Here is a 21,420-nt window from a genome sequence, read left to right as displayed (position 1 = left end):
ACAGCGAAGGAACAGCGATATATTTCCAAGTTAGGACGGTGAATAGCTTGGAGAGGGACTTGCAAATGGTGGTGTTCCCATACATCTGCTGCCCTTGTCCTTCGAGATGGAAGTTGTTACGGGTTTGGAAGATGCTGTCTGAAGGTGAATTCAGTGAATTTCTGCAGTGCACCTTGTAGATAATACACACTGTTGCTACTGCGTATCGGTGGTGGAGGAAGTGGATGCCGTGGATGTGATGTTAATCAAATGGGCTGCTTTGTCCTGGATGACATCAAGCTTCTTGAGTGTTGTTGAAGCTGCACCCAATCAGACAAGTTGGGGGCACTCCATCACATTCCATACATGTGCCTTGTAGATGGTGCACAGGCTTTGGGGATTTAGGAGGTGAGTTACTTGCCGCGGTATACCGAGCACAAACAGTTGAACAAATCTGTTCTTATAGCCACTATGTTTATGTGGTGTGTACAGTTGAGTTTCTGCTCAATGGTAAACTCCAGGATGTTGACTGTGGGAATTCAGTGATCGTAACACCATTGAATGTCAAGAGGTGGTGATTAGATTGACTTTTGTTGGGGTGGTCATAGCCTGGCATTTGTGTGGCTCAAAACTTATGAGCCACTTGTCAGCCAAAGCCTGGGTACTGTCCAGATCTTGTTGCTTTTGAACATGGGCTGCTCAGTATCTGAAGATTTGCGAATGGTGCTGAACATAGCACAATCATCAGCAAACATCCCCACTTCTGACCTTAGGATGGAGGGAAGATCATTGATGAAGCAGCTGAAGATAGTTGTGCCTGGGACACTGTCTTGAAATGACCTCCAACAAACTCAATCACCTTCGTATGTGCCAGGTATGACTCCAACCAGCGGAGAGTCTGCCCCCTGATTCTCATTAATTCCAATTTTGCTAGGGCTCCTTGGTGCCACACTCAGTGAAATGCAGCCTTGATGTCAAGATCTGTTGCTCACGTTACCTTATTGTGATTTGTCACTTTGGCATACTTCTTAAATGTTATGTTTCTTTCAAAAACTCCCAAAGATATTCATACAGAATAAGTCTGAACATTCAGTTTGTTCTTCCATTTATGCTTGGCCTTGGTACTGAGGCAAAAATTAATGCCCCACCAGTTGACATCAAACTAAATCACAATTGTAACAGAAAGGAAAAGAAATAAAGAAAGATTTGCATTTACATAGCACCTTTCACATTCTTAAGACATCCTGAAGTTCATAACATGAAACAAAAGTTATATGTTTGAAGTTAAGTGAGCTTCACAAACAGCAATGAGATAATTGACTGGTTTAGTGATGTTTATGAGGGATAAACACTGACCAGGGAGAGCTCTCTTGCTCTTTTTCAATGCAATGCCATAATCTTTTACATTCAGACGGACGGTCTGATTTATTACCTCATTAAAGAGAAAAAACAATATTATTTCCGAAACGGCAACATTCTCTTAATGTCACACTGGAATATCAGCCAAGACTTGGCATTCAAATCTGAAATGGAACTGAAATCCAAAATGTTTGACTTAGAGGTGTCTTCCACGAGGCACAGGGATGTTGGCTGGTATATATGACTTAATATTGCAACCTAACATCCTTTTAACCCTGTAAAGATTAAAGATACCACAATGAATTAATGGCTGTTACATTTCTTCTGGAAGGATCAAAGTTAAGTAGAAACATTATTACGATGTAATTAGTGCTGACAATAATATTTTTTCCTCTGGTTGCCTCATCTGTTTAAGTACTCATTAAAAATGTAAAGCACTCTACAGGATAATGGAATGCATTCTACAATTGCATAGTTGCAAACCAGCACTGTTTGTGCTAAGCATGAAGATCATGTATTTAATGAATCTGGGCGGTAACTATGCAAATGAGTTGACAGGACAGAATTGATAAACCCACTCAGTGAGATCAGTAGTAGTGGAAAATGGAAAAATGTCACACGAAAGATGAAATGAGGTAAACTTTTGAGTAAAGTAAACGGAACTTTCCTCTGTTATACCAGACCTGGGAGCAGTCAGTGCTTGGTGCTGAGACAAGGTAGTTACAATAGGAGACGTTTCACTCTTTTCACAACACCGAGACATTCCAAAGTTATGTACGCACAATTGTTTTGTTTAAAATACAGCTAATGTGGAAATGCAGATTTCCTTCCCTGAGGGGCATCAGTGAACCAGAAGGGTTTTTATGGCAATTGACAGTGGTTACATGGCTAACAACCAATATGCACACAGGAAATCCCACAAACAGCAATAGGAAAAATGGCCATAAGTTCTGTTTCAGTGATGTTATTGTGGGGATAGCTATTGACTACCATTCAGTAACATTCACTTCAAACATAAGAACATGTAAAAATTACTTACGGGTCACATATAGTGACACCATAGGTCCCAGACAGAAATTTTGGATAGTTTTCCTGTCATTCATGAATACAGCCTGCACTCATATAAATTAATGGAATTAATTTAAAGCATAATCATATGAATCATGAAACTAGCCTCTACTCATTGTAGTTTGCTTGAGAATAAACTGCTTTTAGCCTCAAGCCTCTACAATAATTTTGGCTATCTATTTTGTTTACTGCAGTTCAGAGTTTGTGATTGCTGGGTAAGTAGATTCTCGATGCTGTAATGCAGAAAGTCACCGTTTAATTAGACAGTGTTTGTTGTTTGTTGACTAAGTTAACTATGTTTGTCATAAGCCTCAACCCACCACAAACTCATTAGTTTTGTTTTAAATTCATCCATGGGAGATGGGTGCTGTTGGCTAGGCCAGTACTTATTGTCTATTCCTAACTGCCCAAAGGACAGATGATAGTCAACCATATTGCTGTGCGTCAAATCAGGTATGGATAGCAGAAATTCTTCGCTAAAAGGGAAATGGACCAGAGGGCTGATTATGACAACCAATGATGCTTACATGGTCACTGTTAGGTTAGCTTTTTATTGAATTCTAGTTTCACCAAAATTTCACCATGGTTAGATTAAACTCATGTCCCCACGGCATGAGTCTGTGGTTCTGGCTCACTAGCCCAATGACCTTATCACAACATCATCATCATCATCATCCCTTACTGATGCAATTGTTTAGATCTTTCTCTTGGGCTGGAAAGAGAGGTTGGGACAGTTTCTGAGCCCCTAATATAATACAAGGAGTGGGGCAAGGATGGTCCAGGTATAGTCACTCGTTGGAATTTTCAAGGTGATAGCCAATTAACTGGAAGACATGTTGTCCAGCTAATAAAAGAAAGTGGATGGGTTCTCAACTTTGGAAAGCCATTTAACTTGAGAGGAGAAGCAGGTTGCAATGCGTAAGAATTGGGAGTTTCAAACTGGAGGTGCATCTCTTCAAATATTTACGATATTAAAAAATACATTCAGCGCCATGTCGGGGTGGGGGTTGGTGAGAGAAATCTATCAATAAGGTAGCCATGATTGGTCCCATACCATACAGACTGTGGCGGCCTCTAGGCCCCTGGAAGACTAATATTAAGCATCAAATTCGGCCATCAAAATGTTGAGGAAATCTAGAGACCAACTGAAAAATCCCAGTCAACATTCTTTAATTGCTCTCAGTTTAGCTTCCAATTGGCCATTTATTTCAGTTGACTACATGGTTAGCCTGCGATTCAGAATGAGGTGATTTCAATTCCCATCTGGCCTGAGCTGTTCTTGGGGTCCACTCTTTGTTTGTATGATGCAATATGGTGCCCCTCAAACTACATAACCAATCATGTCTCTCTATGATATAAAGATGGTGATGAACTCTTGGTGTTTAAGGCTGGTTGCTTACCTGTTGAGTCTGATGGGCTATCCACTACATTGGTAGCATCTGAACTGCCTTCATTCAGGGAAGAAACTAGGAAGCCAACATGTCAGCCAACAGCTAGTTTTAGCCTCTGCCTGCCTCTGATACTGGAGAAATGGTGTTTATACTCACTGTGTTCATTATACCAGGACACACAGAGCTTAACACATTTGCAATTCACCCCTCCACGTCGAGCCAAGCTAATGGATTAGCACACCTGATTAAATAGTAGAACAGAATGGCTAAAGAAGTTAGGGAAAGCATCAAACTTAAGGAAAAAGCATATAGCTGCACTAAGATGAATGGCAGTTTGGATGATTGATCAGAATATAAAGAAGGACTAAAGAGTGATATGCACTGGATAAAGTAGAGTCTGTAGAGAAACCATACTTGGGCTTTCAGAAACATTCCAAGGGCAGGACAGTAGCTCAGTGGTTAGTGCTGCTGCCTCACAGTGCCAGGGACCTTGCTTTGATTCCAGCCACAGTTGACTGCCTGCGTGAAGTTTATCTGTTTTCCCTGTGTTTGCGTGGGTTTCCTCTGAGTCCCCTGGTTTCTTCCCAATGTGCAGATTAGGTGGATTGGCCATGGTAGAAAATTTCCCCATATTGTCCAGGGATTTGCAGTCTAGGTGGTTTAACCCATAGCAAATGTGAGGTTATGGGAATAGGGTGAGGGCTGGATCTGGGTGGGATGCTCTTCAGAGTGTCAGTGTAGATTCGATGGGCTGAATAGCCTCTTTCCACACTCTGCACTATCAAAGGTTATTGCAATAAGTAAAAGCTCATGGTGCAGGCATAGCATGTTAACATGGATAGAAGATTAGCACAAAACAGAGAGTATGCTTAAATGCATCTTTGGCTGATTGGCAGAAGTGGACCTGTGCAGCCCTGTAGGGTCTGAATTTTTACACATTTTATCAGTTCCTTAGATGATTGGAGCAAAGCCATAGCTGTTAAATTCACATATGACACTAAGCAGATAGAAAAGTGTGTTGTGAAGAAGACAAAGAGAGGATGCATGAATGGGCAAAAACCTGGCAGTCATGTGGCAAAATGTGAAGTTGGTACACTTTGACAGAATGAATGAAAAAGCACAGTATTACTGAAACGGAGAATGACTGTAGAATTCCAAAGTGCAGAGGGATTTAGGTGTTCTGTGAGAAATTAGGGTACAGGTACAGCACTAATCATAAAGACTAATGGGATCCTATGCTTTATTACGAGAGGAATTGAACACAGAAGTGAAGGGGTCATGCTTCCGTTATTCGGGGTCCTGTATACAGAGATCACATTTTGAATACTGTGTGCAGTTCTGGTCTTCTTAGAACCATTGTCATACCACACAGAAACAGACCCTTCGGTCCCACCAGTCCATGCCAAACATAATCACAAACTAAACTAGTCCCACCTGCCTGCTCCGGACCCAGTTCAGATACTTATCCAAATATCTCTTAAACATTGTAATTGTGCCTCATCCACCACTTCCTCAGGAAGTTCATTCCACATGTGAACCACTCTGTGTAAAAATATTTGTCCATCGTGACTTTTTTATTTCTCTCTCCTTTCACTGTAAAAATATGCCCCTTAGTCTTGAAATCCCTTAGCCTTGGAAAAAGACACCTACCATTAACCCTATCTATAGCCCTCATGATTTTATAAACCTCTGTAAGGTCACCTCTCAACCTTCTATGCTCCAGTGGAAAAAGTCCCAGCCTATCCAGCCTTATGTTACGAGTCAAACCTTTCATACCCAGCAATATCCGGGTAAATCTATTCTGAAACTTCCATAGCTTAAGAATATCCTTTCTATGACTGGCCATCCAGAGCTGACATAGAAGAGGCCTCACCAACGTAACGCCCCATTCCTATACTCAAAGGACTAAGCAATGAAGGCAAACGTGCTAAATGCCTTTTCAGCCACCCTGACGCAAACTTTGACGTATTATGTACCTGTACCCTTTCTGAACTGGAGGAGGTTTGGAGGACGTGTACTAAATTGAGACATGGAAAGACTGGGTTATCTTAGGAGGATAGATTGGAAAACCTAAGCTTGTTCTCACTACAAGAGTGAAGGGTGACTGAAGGAAGTGCACAGTATCCTGAATGGTCTGGACATAATGAACATGAAAAGGATGTTCCTTTTGTGGGTCAATCCAGCACTAGGGGTGCTGTTTTAAAATTAGGGATCGCCCTTTCAGAACACAGATGGCAAGTCTCAGACGGTTGTGAGGCTTTGACTACCTGCCTCAGAATGCAATGGAAGTGATGTCATTCAGGTTTTTTTTTAAGGCAGCAGTAAATACATTCTTTTTAGGGGAATCAAGGGTTATCCGGCCTAAATGGGAATATGGAATTTGGAACACAAACAAACCAGCCATGATCTTACTGAATGGTGGAGCAGGCTCAAGATGCTGAATGTCCTACTTCCATTTTCTATGTTCTTATGACAGCATTCACACCCCTAATATATTATAACTTAATTCCAGTGCCAGGAACACTCCTGAAGGAATGTTTAGCTCTATACATTCAATTCCTCTTTATTTATGCTTTGTCCTGTGCGGGATGATTAGCAAATCACATAATTAGCAATATTTGCCTTTCACTACTCCTTGTTCATTTGCAAATGTGACCATTTCAGGCAAGGTCAGCAGTTTCCATGCTCAACTCCCCAAGGAGGCATTGGACCTTTTTCTATGGAAATTTTTGTAGAAATGTTTGAACGAGGCAGTGCAGATTCCACTCCCAAATAATTAAACATTTTATTTCATGTTTTTAAAGCTATTCTGGGATCTGTTCTAATCAAAATCTTAAAATCCACACATGCATCATCGAGAAAGCAAAGGTTTAATCAGGTATTGTTTTCATAATCTATAAATATTCAGAGCATTCTTACCGAAGGATCTATAACACAGCAAAGGGAGGGAGGATTTTCTATAGAAATGTCTTGATATTAATTTAGCATATTCATACTAAGCCTGAATCTCTCCTACAGAACATGTTCAAAGTCATCCTTTGGCAGTGTGATCCACATTCCCAGTGACAAGACTGTGAGAATATAGGTCAAAGGGAGAGAGAGACACAATCTGACCAGATTCTACAACCTATAGATTCTTTCAGTACAGCATCAGATAGGCACAGCAGAGATAGGCTTACTAATCTTCTCAGCATGGCCCTGGAATCTCCAGGGTTTCTTTTCTTTTTAGTTCTTTCATGGGATCTCAGCATCACTGACAAGGCCAGGATCTGCTGGCCATCCCTAACTGACCTTGAACTAAGTGGTTTACCAGGCCATCAAAGGGTCAACCATACTCCTGAGAGTCTGGAGTATCATGAAGGCCAGATTTCCTTCTCTAAAGTATATGATTTTTGTGACAATCAACAGATGACATGGTTACCATCACTAAAGACTAACTAACACTTCCACATTTACTCATTGACTTCAAACTCCCTTCCCAAATGCCATTTGATCCCATGACACCAGTGCCTTAGCTTCTGGATTACTAGTCCACGCACATTACCTTACTCTACTATCCTCCTCGAGTAAACATCACCAGGACATCAATTGCCAGTAAGAAAAAGCAGTGGCTCTGAAAGAAATTTTGCATTTTTAGTTTGTGTTGTGAAAATGTTGGCGGTTTAAATTGGTGGGATGGTTGAAGTTTGGGTGTCCTGAACGAACTGTCAAATAAAGTTGACCACTAAGATTTTAGAGCAGATTTGTAGCTCGGGTTGTGGATGTTGTGGTTAGTTGTCTCACCAAGCTGGTCCATTGCTCTGCAGATGTTTCATTACCCTGCTGGGTACATCAGTGCAGCCTCTGATGAAGCGTTGTGCTTTCTTGCCTGGCACTCCACTAAGAAAGCCATCACTTAAAACATAGAGCTACACCCCATATACACTCCACTGCAAAGGAAAACCAGAAGTGAGGTGATCCAGGTCAACAGACACCAGAGTTTAACTACCAGGTGGGAAAACACAACAGCGCTTCATCGGAGGCTGCACTGATGATGTTACCCAGCAGGGTCATGATACGTCTGCAGAACAATGAACCAGCTCAGCGAGCCCACCAACCTCAATAAAGTTGACTGCTTTGCAGCTTTATTCTGTCCATGTGGCCTTAAACAGCAAGAACTGAATTCTCTTTCTCAGTGGAAGGAGGTTCTGCCATTATATAGATTGGCCTGCAGCTTAGCACTCTCAACAGCACCAGAGATCAGTAACAGGCACCTCTGCTACTGCAAGGAGATCCACAAAGAACATCCATCATCTCCCAATCCTGGTATATCTCAAGCTTTTTCAATGACAAGGCACTAGGGATCTACGGGAGGATTGATAAGGGGGTAAGAGTTTGGGTTTTGGTGGCTGGGTTGAAAATAATGGAGAGGGATGGGATAATAACTTAAAGGCACAGGACACACATTCAAAATGCATGAACCAGCCCCTTCCATCCTTCCTTTTGAAAGAATTGGATTAAAACAAACAACCATCGACTCCTATTTACCAACAGCATTATGGCGAAGGAACCAAAATACAGAGCAATATTATGGACCATAATATTTGTGTCAATTGCCTGTTGGTTTTTGTTTTAATAATGGCAAATGGACTACCAATTTCAGCAACTATGGTAGGATTTCAACGTGTCCCCAGAGCATTAACCTACACCTCTTGATTTACATATCCAGTGATATTACTGCATCTAAAATAATGGAGTGATAAAAACCAGCTGGATGGCGAACGTTATAAGGACAGTAGTGTCAGTGATGCTTCATTATGCAGCAGAGGAAAATGAGGAGGCATCTGGGGCCTGGTGGAGATAGAGTTTTCCTGGGATTCCATGAGAATATTGTGGACTCACCCTGGATCGCACACTCCTCTCCTGGTCTTGAGATCAACTTGCTAACCCAAATCAACATCCACACTGCCCAATATTGCACAAACTCCACCTGGCCTTGGAGATGGGCCAATCCTCCTGCCTGAGGGATCAGGCACCACTGTTCAGTTGACAGGTAAAATCCACCCTCCCATCTCATTATTTCCAAGTAGGTCAGGAAGATTCCCAGTCTAACATTCTTCTGGCAACTAACAACACCAAAGGAACAAAGAAAATAACCTTTCACTCGACTGGCTGATATTTCAGGGACCTTGTGTTTAGGATAGTGGTCATTTTCTTCATGTTGTAAAGTCTTTGCGAAGCTCTCTAAGGTGTGTCTGATATCCATAATAAGGTGTTTTATATCAATGTGTATTCTCTCTTTTAATGATATTACTGGAATAAATTACACAGTAACTGATACATTAGGAATCCCCTATTGTCGGCTGGTCTCAGCAGGTAATGGGTAATAAGCTATGAGATACCATGGCAACAAAAACCATGTGATTTATGGTATGTAATGTTTAATCAACAAAGCAGTGGGGGAAATCTTTTATTCAGGAATCTATGACTTATTCACAAAACAAAATTATGCTTAAAGGCATGAAGCCTTGTCCTCATGGTATTAATATTTTCTGCTTGGCAATTAAATCTTCAAAACATGCTGTTCCATTGCTTCCCCGAACCAATTAAATATTCCAGCAGAAGGAGGAAAGATGATTGGGATTTATAAAACACACACAAAGGATTCAGAGATTGAGCTTTGCACAGCGATGTTACGCCCAACAACAGCTTTTCCTGCAGTAGCTCATTCTCCCCTCCGTTCAAAGCAGCCTCCTCACTCTCTCTACAATGCTTCATCTTTCCACACAGTCCCAGATAACAGTGATTTTACAAGCGGCAGCTGAGCAATGGAGTCACTGTTTATACACCAGGCTCTTGTTGCCAGTGTTCTTGTTCGTTACTTCCAAAAGGGAAGGGCTTCGGTGCCATCAATAAGAACAACTTGAATTCATACAAGTCCCATAATGAAATAATACTGTACCAAAGTACTTAGGAACGTAGGAACATGAATAGGCCATTCAGCCCCTTCAGCATGTTGTGCTAGACAAAGTGATCATGGCTGATCTGTGGCCTAACTCCATTGACGTGCCTTTGGTCCGTTTGCCTTGATAGCTTCGATAAACAAAAAAATTTTCTAAAATTTAAAATTAACAACTGATCCAGCATCCATTGCCATTTGTGGAAGAGAATTCCAAACCTCTACCATCCTTTGTGTGTAGAGGTGCTTCTTAATATCTCTCCTGAAGAGTCTGGCCTTGAGTTTTCAATAATGCCACACAGTTCTAGAATCCCCAACCAGTGAAAATAGTTTATCTTTACCTGCTCTGTCTTTTCCTGTTAGTATATTGGAGGTTTCACAGGAATGCCTAGTTTGAATCCTGCCACAGCAGATGGTGTGGAATTTGAATTCAATAAAAATCTGGAATGAAGAGTCTAATCTTGGCTATGAATCTGCTGCTGGTTGGTTCACTAATGTCCTTTAGGGAAGGAAACTGCTGTCCTTCCCTGGTCTGGCCTTACATGTGCCTCCAGACCCACAGCAATGTGTGTTGGCTCTTAACTGCCTTCTGGGTAATTAAGAATGGGCAATAAAAGCTGGTCTAGCCAGCAACACACTCATCCTGTGAATGAATAAAATACAAACAAGAACCATCCTTGTACCACACAAACACACTATCCAGTCCGACTGGGTGTTAAATAAACAGGGTTTGAGCCTGTGTACTTTCCTGGTTTAAAGTCTCTGGTCACCTTGGAAGCTATTGATATTAATCTCAGAGCTGTTAGGTTAAAATGTCCACTCTTTAATTTGTCCTTGCTCTGCAAAGCCACTTCTGTGTCTGATTCAGTTGGCTCTCCCACTGCAGCATCATTATCAGAATCAGCTCTTGACTCAATCTGTGTAAATGAAATCTGTTCTAATGACCCTGGGAGCTGAATGGAAGACACCAGACATCAAAATGACTGTGACAGCCGTAGAAAGGGACTACAGATTCAAAATGTCTTTCAAGAATCAAGGCTGGAAGATTATCGGCTAAATTACGTTTTCCTTCGCACTAACATAAAATCAAAAGAATGTATCAAAACATATCTGTCACAGATAACCACATCAGTAATTTATTTAAAGAACAATATTCTCCCTTCCATGACATTGCATATAAGGGTCAAATCTAGTGTAGTTTCAGGTTAAGGTGTTGAACAATCAGGATATTGTTTAGTTGGGATACACAAATCAGACCCTATTTTAATATCATGCACTGTTTCCTTGTTTAGATATATCATCTATTGTCAATTCCTGGGGTCACAATCATAATGTCTACATAAACACATAACATTTGCAAATTTTTGCCAGGGCGTACAACAAAGCATTCTACTAGGAAGAGATTTCAATTGAAGAGTAGAAATTGCTACACATTGTCCCCATTATTCAGGCATAAAATTGCTGCAAAAACATACCAACTTATTGATGTGATAGACTGCGACCATTTCATATAGAGACTGATCTCACTGCCCATATCGTTTGACTGAAAGTACCTCATGGATTCTTTAAGGTCTGGTCAAAAAGACATGCACATTAATACAAAGTAAATTTATTAGCTTATTCTGCCTATTGGAGACAATTGCAAACTAATGATGCAATTAGTTCCCCCACTGGAGCAAGGTGCTGAGACAAGTCCCAGCAACTCACCCCAAGCTCACAGAAAAAGGCCAAAAACTAACTTCCAATTACACCCAATTACACTCAGGCTTTATCCTTTGGCACTAAGTCTGCCCTCAGAGTTTAACAAGTTCAAATCATCAGTTCCCATCATAAATATGAATATAGGGACTGTTAAAAGGAAGGTTGAATGGAAAAGTTGGAAAGGAAATGTGAATAAATTAGATTCCCGACAGTGTGGAAACAGGCCCTTCAGCCCAACAAGTCCACACCACCCCTTGGATCATCCCACCCAGACCCATCACCCTATAACCCACACATCCCTGAACACTACAGGCAATTTAGCATGGCCGATCCACCCAGCCTGCACATCTTTGGACTGTAGGAGGAAACTGGAGCACCCGGAGGAAACCCACGCAGACACGAGGAGAATGTGCAAATTCCACACAGACAGTTACCCGAGGCTGGAATCGAACCCTGGTCCCTGGCGCTGTGAGGCTGCAGTGCTAACCACTGAGCCACCGTGCCGCCATAACAGTAAGATTTTTAGTATTTTGTAGATTTATGTTTGTGAATGGAAGCAAGTTGTAAAATGTTAAGAAACATTCTTATTATAATCCAGTACAAAAGCCATAAAACAAACCAAATATCCACAGTGGAAACAGAATGTACAGGAGAAACTTGGCAGCTTCTATTGAAGGAGAAACAGAGTTAAAGTTTCATGTCCAGTATGATAAAGAGAAAGGTGATAGGTCTTATACTGTCGATAAATGTGGGGAGCAGCATGTAAGACAGAAGGGAAAGTCAGGGGGAAGGAAAACTAAAGCCATGCTGGATTTTGGTTAGATGTTGTTTGGCATGTTGCTAAGGCATGCTAATCAAGAAAAGCTTGGATTTCACTGCTACCTTACAGGGTGTTAGCTAACCTTGGGCAGGAAAGCTTGCAGGAGAAGAAAAAATCTGTTCTGCTCCAGAGATACTCAACTGTAAATATGGTTTGATACATTTCATTAGATGGCGGTTGAGATTAATACCTCAAAGATCAATATTTCAAGATCCACTATGGTTGTTCTCATTGTCACAAGAGGGTTGTTTAAATCACTTACTGGGGATATTGAAGGAATTTTGCTGAACATACCTTTTCACATTTAGTACAGAAGATGTCAGCGAAATCGCACAGTCTTTTTTTAACCTAGTGAATTTGGAATAGCTCCTATACCTTAACTATTAATGGAGAACCAAGGTGTGTTTTAACAAGCGTCCAGCACGTTAAATGAGTTGGGGAGCTTTGGAAATTAACAAGAAAAAGAAAATAACAGAAAGCTGAGGCAGAGACCATAAGCACTGGAGACACTCAACAAGTCTGCCAGCACCCGATCACATTGAGTGCGATTGTTCAGTTACTCCTGAAGAAGAGTTGCATGGCCAAACGGTTAAACTCCCATTTTTTTTTTACTGAAGCACGTTGACGTGTTGTGTAATTCCATCAATTTTGACGTGCTCCACAAAATGACAAATAATCACTTAGACAAATAATCAATCCTAGCCCCTACCTTAGAGCTACACCATTATTTTATTGTTTTCTTCCATCTATGTGCCATGTCCCTTCATTTTCTTACTAACAATCAATATCAACAATCAACAGGGTGGCACAGTGGTTAGCACTGCGGTCTCACAGTGCCAGGGACCTGGGTTCGATTCCAGCCTTGGGCAACAGTCCGTGTGGAGTGTGCACGTTCTCCCCGTATCTGCATGGGTTTGCTCTGGTTTCCTCCCACAGTCCAAAGATGCATAGGTTAGTTGGATTGGCCATGCTGAATTGCCCGTAGTGTTCAGGGACGTACAGGGTGTATATTAAGTGGGTCTGGGTGGGATGCTCTGAGGTTTGGTGTGGACTTGTTGGTCCGAAGGGCCTGTGTCCACATTGTAGGGATTCTATGATTCTATAATCTCAGTCCTAGAAGCTGCAACTGTCACCTCAGCACTTTGCAGACAGATTTTGACTGCCTTTGCATGAATAAGAGTTTGTGGGTTTTCCTCCTAAATGATCCAGTGTTAATTTTATAACGATGTCCCTCACATTCATCAAATATGCCATGACAGGAAATAGATTAACATTTTAACATCTTAACATTTAAAACATCTCAATGAGATCACAATTTGATTCTTCATACTCAAAATAAATGCAATTCAAGTTTATACAACCTGTCTTTGTGGCTGAGTCTCTAAACCTGGTACTATTCTGTTTGGATCTGTACTGCACTCTCCCCAAGGTTATTGTATCACTAATTTTTGTGGTGGGTGGCCCAAGATTCAGCAATGTATTCCAGGAAGTCCATTAGGGACGCAGTTAGTTCAGTTGTCTGGACTGCTGATTTATCAATGCATTGTGAATAACAGGGGTTCAATTCCTGCACTGGCTGAGATTACCATGAGGGACTCTTCATCCCAATTTCTTCCCTCATCTGAGTGGTGGGTGACTGTCAGGCTAAACTACCATCAGTTCATCTCTCTTTAATGAGAGAATAGGACGACGATTATTTTACTGTTTACAGCCAAGAGTCTGCATGGCTGAAGCATAACTTCCTCCTTGTCTGACCATTGTGCGATAAAGCTGAAATTAACTGCATAATGACTAAAGCAAAAGAAAAATATTGTGGATGCTCGAGATCTGAAATGAAAACAAAGTGCCGGAGAAGCTCAACAGCATCTGTGGAGACAGAAACGGAGTCAACATTCTCTCTGGAACTTCAACACTGCAGAAGATGTTCCAAAGCAGAGTCAAATGTGAACACTGTTTCTGTCTCCACAGATGCTGGTAGATCTGCTGAATTTCTCCAGCATTTTCCATTTTTTAAAAAATTGTTTTTTTTGACTACTTTTCAAACCTATCCAGTAACATTAAATGAATTTCTGAACGTGGACTCCTAAAGCTGTTTACTTTTCCCAGTTCCCAGCTTCTCACTATTTGGAGAAAACTCTGTTAATAGCTGGAGGTATAAACCTGGCCTTTGAACATCAGAGCGCTCTGCATTTCACTGCTTTGACACTGAGCTGCTCAGTGTTGTAAGCACAATCAATCTTAAAACGTCCTCATTCACCAAGCATGGAGAAGGCTCGTTCTTGGGGAAGACTTGTGATAAATTACATGATAATGATATGATAACAATGTAAATCAAATCATCATAAAACTCTACGGGCTCGAGTAATTTCCTATTCATCTGGACATAGTGTCAGCCTTGGCTCAGTGATAGCTCCTTTGAGCTTACTCAGAAATTCTTGCGCTCAAGCTCCACTTGAGCACATAATCTGGTTTGTCACTTTAACGCAGCACTTGGGAGGTGTAAACGCTACCCTGTTAAAGCTGTCTCCTTCAGCTGAGGCTTCATCTGGTACTGCATCCCGTTGGAAGAGGAGCAGCAAGACTTCCAGGTGTGATAATATGTGCCTTTAGGAGGGATTTGTTCTGTCCTGGTTCCCTTGAAGAGCAGTGTTGTAACTCTGGCGCCACGGTGTCTGCTCTTTGGAAAACAGAGTAAATAGCTTTATATCAATCACCCCAAAACCTGCCCCTCAGAGCATGCAGCCCTCTGCTCCAATCCCAACCTCACCATAAAACCAGTGGTCAAGGGAGGCGCAGTTGTAGTATGGCACACTGACCTCTACATCACCGAGGCCAGACACCAGTTCTCTGACATATCCTCCTTCAGACCCCTTCATCATCAAACCACCAAAACATCATCTCCCAAACCATCCACAACCTCATCGTTCCCCAAACCTGTACCGCCCGCTTCTACCTCCTTCCCAAAATCTGCAAACCTGACTGCCTTGGTCGACCTTTTGTCTCCGCCTGCTCCTGCCCCACCAAACTCATTTCCACCTATCTGGACTCCATTTTCTTCCCCTTGGTCCAGGAACTCCCCACCTACGAACGTGACTCCACCCCCCCCTCCATCTCCTCCAAAACTTCCGATTCCCAGTCCACCAAGCCCTCCATCTCCTCCAAAACTTCCGATTCCCAGTCCCCAACACCTCATCTTTACCACGGACATCCAGTTCCTATACATCTGCATTCCCCATGCAGATGGCCTAAAGGCCCTCCGCTTCTTCCTGTCCTGCAGGCCTGACCATTCCCCCTCCACTGACACCCTCATTTGCTTAGCTGAACTCATCCTCACCCTTAACAACTTCACTTTCAGCTCCTCCCACTTCCTACTGACGAATGGGGTGGCCATAGGTATCCGAATGGGTCCAAGCTATGCCTGCCTCTTTGTAGGATACATGGAACACTCCCTCTTCCGTACCTCCACTGGCCCTATACCCCACCTCTTCCTCCATTACATTAATGACTGTATCAGCTCTGCCTTGTGCTCCCACAAAGAGCTCAAACGGTTCATCCACTTCACTCACACCTCCCACCCCAATCTTAAGTTCACCTGGACCATCTCTGATACCTCTTTCTCCTTCCTGGACCCCTCTGTTTCCATCTCTGGCAACCACCTGGAAACTGATATCCATTTCAAGCCCACCAACTCCCAAAGCTACCTAGAATACACCTCCTCCCACCCACCTTCTGGCAAAAATGCCATCCCCTATTCCCAATTTCTTTGTCTCCACCTGCTCCAGAGATGACGCATTCCACTCCCGGACATCCCAGATGTCCTCATTTTTCAAGGACCACAATTTCCCCTCCACAGTGGTCGAAAACACTCTCGACTGCATCTCTCACGTCTCCTGCAACTCATCCCTCACGCCCCCTCCCTACAATAACAACAAAAACAGAACGCCCCTCATCCTCACGTACCACCCCACCAACCTCAAAACATCAAACAGATGTTCACCTGCACATCGGCTAATGTGGTATACTATAACCGCTGTTCCTGATGTGGCCTTCTCTACGTCAAGGAAACCAAGCAGATGCTTTGGGACCACTTTGTGGAACACCGACGCTCGGTTTGCAACAAATGACTGCATCTCCCAGTCGCGAACCAATTTAACTCCCCCTCCCACTCCTTGGATGACATGTCCATCCTGGGCCTCCTACAGTGCCACAACGATGCCACCCGAAGGTTGCAGGAACAGCGCCTCATATTCCACTTGGGAACCCTGCAGCCCAATGGTATCAATGTGGATTTCACATTCTTCAAAATCTCCCCTCCCTTGACAGCATCCCAAAACCAGCCCAGCTCATCTGCACCTCCTTAACCTGTCCTTCCTCCCACCTATCCACTCCTCCCACCTCAAGCCCCACCCCAACCTCCTAACTACTAGCCTCATCCCACCTCCTTGACCTGTCTGTCCTCCCTGGACTGACCTATCCCCTCCCTAACTCCCCACCCACACTCACCAAAATTTGCTCCATCCCACCTCTTTGACCTGCTGTCTCCTTTCCACCTATCTTCTCCTTTATCCATCTTCTATCAGCACCCCCCCCGTCTCTCCCTATTTATTTCAGAATCCCCTTCCCCTCCCCTATTTCTGAAGAAGGGTCTAGACCCGAAACATCAGCTTTCCTGCTCCTCAAATACTGCTTGGCCTGCGGTGTCCATCCAGCTCTACACCTTGTTATCTCAGATTCTCCAGCAGGTCCCCACTATCTCTAAATAGCTTAGTGATTTTTTTTTAAAATTAGACAGAAGAGGCATGAGTGGGTGGAGTCGGGCTCATACAGATCCAGGATTTAAGTTTTTGGTTTCAGTCGTTAGAGTCAATAGATGTGAAGCTGACAAAGCATAGCAGGTCGGACAGCAGACAATGTTTTGGGCCAAAGCCCTTCTTCAGGACTGGGAGGGGGAGTGGAGACTAGAGGTAAATGGAGTGAGGGGGTGGGTCAGTGGGAAGGATAAGTGGATGGTGATAGGTGGATGCAGGTAGGGGGCTATCGTGATTGGTCAATGGGAAGGGTGGATAGGTGAGTCGGAAGATGGATAAGGTTAAGTCAGGTCAGGGAGGCAAGGAAGAGAAGGAGGGCTGAACATAGGGATAAGGCTGGTGGTGGAGGGATTTTGAAGCTGGTGAAGTCAATATTAAGGCCATTGACTCTAAGTTTCCAAGGCGAAATATGATGTGTACTTCCTTCAGGTTATGTTTCACTTCAATCTGACAGTGGAGGAGTCCAAGGATGGATGCCATCAGGGGAGTGAGAGGGGCAATTAAAATGGATGGTAACCAGAATGTTAGGTTGGTTAATGTGCGCAGAGTACTGATACTCCATGAACTGGTTCCCGAGTCTGCGTTTGGTCTCCCTGATATACAGGAGGCCACTTTGGGAACAACAGATACAATAGATCAGGTTGGATAAGTGCAGGTGAATCTCTGCTGGATATGGAAGGATTGTTTGGGACCGTGGATGGAGGTGAGACAGAAGGTGCAGGGGCAGGTGTTGCACTTCTTGCAGTTGCAGGGAAAGGTACTGGCCATGGTGGAGAAATTGGTGGGGAGTGGAGAGCTGATGAGGGAGTCGCGGAATGAATGGTCTCTGCGGAAAGCAGAGAGGGGTGGGGAAGGAAATATTGTTTTGGTAGTGGGGTCCAATTGTAGGTGGCGGAAATGTCGGAGGATGATACAGATGTTGGTCGGGTGGTACATGAGGACTAAGGGGACTCTATTCTTATTGTTGTTGGGGAGAATAGATTCGAGGGCAGAAGTGTGGGAAATGGAGGAGATGCAGTTGAGGGCATCCTTAATTACAGAGGAGGGGAATCTATGGTCCCTAAAGTAGGAGGATATCTGGAAGAGAAGTCACTGGAGTCTGGGAAACTCCTAGATGATCGGAAAATTGCTGTTGTAACCCCCTTGTTTAAGAAAGGATCAAGGCAAAAGATGGAAAATTATAGGCCGATTAGCCTAACCTCGGTTGTTGGTAAAATTCTGGAATCCATTGTTAAGGACGAGATTTCTAAATTCCTGGAAGTGCAGGGTCCGATTAGAACAAGTCAGCATAGATTTAGTAAGGGGAGGTCGTGCCTGACAAACCTGTCAGAATTCTTTTGAAGAGGTAACAAGTATGTTAGACCAGGGAAACCCAGTGGATGTTATCTATCTAGACTTCCAAAAGGCCTTTGATAAGGTGCCTCATAAGAAGCTGCTGAGCAAGATGAGGGCCCATGGTGTTTGAGGTGAGCTACTGGCTTGGATTGAGGATTGGCTGTCTGACAGAAGGCAGAGAGTTGGGATAAAAGGCTCTTTTTCAGAATGGCAACCGGTGACGAGTGGTGTCCCGCAGGGTTCAGTGTCAGGGCCGCAGCTGTTCACCTTATATATTAATGATCTAGATGAAGGGACTGGGGGCATTCTGGTGAAGTTTGCCGATGATACGAAGATAGGTGGACAGGCAGGTAGTACTGAGGAGGTGGGGAGGCTACAGAAAGATTTAGACAGTTTAGGAGAGTGGTCCAGGAAATGGCTGATGAAATTCACCGTGAACAAATGTGAGGTTTTGCACTTTGGAAAAAAGAATACAGGCATGGACTATTTTCTAAACAGTGAGAAAATTCGTAAAGCAGAAGTGCAAAGGGATCTGGGAGTGTTGGTCCAGGATTCTCCAAAAGTTAACTTGCAGGTAGAGTCCATGATTAAGAAAGCAAATGTAATGTCGTTCATCTCAAGAGGGTTGGAATATAAAAGCAGTGATGTGCTTCTGAGACTTTATAAAGCTCTAGTTAGGCCCCATTTAGAATACCGTGTCCAATTTTGGGCCTCACACCTCAGGAAGGACATACTCGCGCTGGAGTGTGGCCAGTGGAGATTCACACGGATGATCCCTGGAATGGTAGGTTTAACATACGATGAACGGCTGAGGATCCTGGGATTGTATTCATTAGAGTTTAGAAGGTTGAGGGGAGATCTAATAGAAACTTACAAGATAATGTATGGCTTAGAAAGGGTGGACGGTGGGAAGTTGTTTCCGTTAGGCAGGGAGACTAGGACCCGTGGGCACAGCCTTAGAATTAGAGGGGGTAAATTTAAAACTGAAATGAGACAACATTTCTTCAGCCAGAGAGTGGTGGGCTTGTGGAATTCATTGTCACGGAGTGCACTGGAGGCTGGGACGTTAGATGCCTTCAAGGCAGAGATCAATAAATTCTTGATCTCACAAGGGATCAAGGGCTACAGGGAGAGTGCAGGGAAGTGGAGTTGAAATGCCCATCAGCCATGATTTAATTGGTGGAGTGGACTCGATGGGCCAAATGGCCTTACTTCCACTCCTATGTCTTATGGTAATATCCTGGAGTGCAATACCTCATCGTCAGAGCAGCTGCAGCAGAGTTTGAGGAATTGGGGTTTGATGTATTTTGAGAGTGTTTGGTCTTGTGCATAACACAGGCCAATATCTATCAATTAGTTACCGTCATTAAAATAAATTAGTGGCATATCTGATTGTGAGGCTATGATTGTTTGATTTGGTTTGAATATTGTAGTCAAATGTACCGAAGTACAGTGAAAGCTTTGTTTTATGAGCAGTACATAGCAAACAAGGATGGACAGATTATACCTTGCTTAGATACAGCGAGGCATACAAGGTTACAGCTACACAGGACGTACACAAAGCCAAATCAACTTTAGTAAGCTAGAGGGGTCATTCAGCAGTCTCATAATTGCAGAGAAGAAGTTGTTCTACAACAAATTTAGTGGTTAAGAAGGGCTCTATCTCGATGCATGTTCTTACAAAATATTTTAGTTCGATGTGATTTTTGAAACAACTGAGGTGAAGTTCACAAAGCACATCCATAGCAGCTGTTTCTGCATCAACTATTACTGATGTAAATCTAAGTACAACAGTATTGGGTCTCCCTCAAAGAACTATTGTTACTGCATCAGGAGTACCTTCAGTAAAGAGTCAATTGGCCACTGAGATTGCTGAGAGACCTTAAACCTCAGCACAGTCCAATTAAAAAGTTTCTCGGAAAGTAAATCCTGGTCATAGAAACCCTATCAGAGTGGAAGCAGGCCATTCGGCCCATTGAGTCTGCATGACCCTCTGAACAGCATCTCACCCAGACCAACCGTCCCCCACCCTATCCACGTAACTCTACATTTTCCACAGCTAATCCACCCAGCCTGCACATCCCTAGACATGACTATGGGCAACTTAGCATGGCCAATCCACCTAACCTGCACATCTTTGGGCTGAGAGGAAACTGGAGCACTCAGAGGAAACCTACATAGACACAGGGAGAACATGCAAACAGTCACCTGAAGGTGGAATTGAACTCAGGTCCACAGCACTGTGAGGCAGCAGTGCTAGCATACTCAGCCACCATGCTGCCCTAATGGGCTGCCAACTCATGCAGCAGAGCTCTCCACATCTTTATTTGTTTATGAAATGAGGGGGTCACTGGCATTTATTGCCCATCCCTAATTGCCCAGAGAGCAGTTAAGAGTCAACCACATTGCTGTGGGACTGGAGTCACATTTTAGGCCAGCCCAGTTAAGGATGGCAGTTTCCTTCCCTAAAGGACATTAATGAACCAGATGGGATTTCCCAACAATTGGCAATGGATTCACAGTCATCATTAGACTCTTTAATTCCAGAAATTTGTTGAATTCAAATTCACCATCTGCCATGGTGGGATTTGAAACCTGGTCCCCAGAACATTGTCTGGGTCAACACTGCAGGCATAATACCACTAGGCCATCACCTTCCAGGTACAATCGTGGCCTAAAGTGGGCAGACTGCTTTTTGCAGTCAGTAACTATAACTTGTGTTTTAGCAGCTGCAAAATTCACTGCACACAAAGCAATTCCATACTGGTTGCGAAATACATTGGAACACAGGTGTGTGGGAACAGGATTAGGCCATTCAACCCTTTGAGCCTACCTTGTCATTCCAGATCATTACTGCTCGTCTGCTTTGGTGCCACATTCCCACATAATCCACGGATCCCTTGATGTTAATAGTAACGAGGAATCTATCAATCCCTGTCGTGAACTTACTCAGTGCCTGAGCTTCCATTATTCCCTGATGAGATAGTTCCCAAGGTTCACTGCTTTCTGAGTGTAAAGAAG

At 43.2% G+C, this 21,420-nt stretch overlaps 1 protein-coding gene across 2 annotated transcripts in view; it reads right to left on the bottom strand.

Moving 5' to 3' along the window:
- apc2 (APC regulator of WNT signaling pathway 2) overlaps positions 1-21,420 on the bottom strand; it is a 206,655-nt gene that overhangs the window by 178,809 nt on the left and 6,426 nt on the right. The gene's annotated exons all lie outside the window — the stretch shown is intronic.

Source organism: Stegostoma tigrinum, chromosome 30, assembly GCF_030684315.1.
Source record: "Stegostoma tigrinum isolate sSteTig4 chromosome 30, sSteTig4.hap1, whole genome shotgun sequence".
In the NCBI taxonomy this organism is placed as follows: Eukaryota; Metazoa; Chordata; class Chondrichthyes; order Orectolobiformes; family Stegostomatidae; genus Stegostoma; species Stegostoma tigrinum.
The sequence above is the reverse complement of the archived record's forward strand: the minus strand, read 5'-3'. Positions and strand labels throughout refer to the sequence as shown.